We start from the raw sequence: 1,077 nt of genomic DNA, 5'->3' as shown, positions 1-1,077 counted from the left end.
TTACATTATAACGCCCCCACGGCTGAAAGGGCGAGCATGTTTGGTGTGACAGGGATTTGAACCAGCGACCCTCAGATTGCGAGTCGAGTGCCTTAACCACATGGCCATGCCGGGCCAGTTCATTAAGGAATATAACAATATGTAGTCGAATATGATTTGCTTTGATTCCACTGTCTTTGACTGTCCTTATCGTAAAAAACAACCGTTGATTTCGAGGGTATGATTGGAAGTTTGTAAAATTTTAGCGTGTGAACCTTCATAAACCTTAAATCCTTGTTTACTATATTGTTAATGGTACCAGGAGATATATTCAGCGTCGTCAAATAGTTTTTTTTTGGGTTGGGAGGGGTTTCTTTCGTAACTATAGTATCCGCTTTGTGGATGATGATGGTTTTTTGTATTGACTTGGGACATGTCTCTAAGCCTATGACTGTCCTAGAGACTGCTGTGCGAGTTCTTCTGTTTCCAATGAGAAGACTTATTCGAAATGTTATGTCCTTTTGGTCTATATCGTTTAAAGATCTAACTATACTGATATTCTTCTTCGAAAAAAAAAACTCCAACATATACCTTCATACATAGGCTACTTGTGGTAGAATGGCGCCGTCGAATCAACAAAAATTCATCGTGAACATAATATATAGGTGCTAAACATGCCACTTCTGGGACTACAGTTTGCAATCCGCAGCGACACGCCCTGAGCTCACATATACAGTTCGTTATTATAAAGTGAGAATAACCATTTATAAAACTGAAAGACTGTTATAACTAGCATTTTGTGATAGTCACATATTTTCTAACCTACACTGATAATATCTGATAATTCCGTAATAAATGATCTTGTGCGAACCGTCCATGGTTTCTATTACTTTAAACACACATTCAATTATTCAGAAGGGCAATTTTTTTCGTGGTCGCTAAAATCAAGACAAGTAAGTATTTTTTTGAACTCGCGAGTTCGGTTGCACTTTAGCTGAACCCCTTTTTACTTTCTTTGTTTTTGAATTTCGCGCAAAGCTACACGAGGGCTATCTGCGCTAGCCGTCCCTAATTTAGCAGTGTAAGACTAGAGGGAAG

Source organism: Limulus polyphemus, unplaced genomic scaffold, assembly GCF_000517525.1.
Source record: "Limulus polyphemus unplaced genomic scaffold, Limulus_polyphemus-2.1.2 Scaffold1769, whole genome shotgun sequence".
Lineage (NCBI taxonomy): Eukaryota > Metazoa > Arthropoda > Merostomata > Xiphosura > Limulidae > Limulus > Limulus polyphemus.
This window is presented reverse-complemented; position numbering follows the sequence as displayed.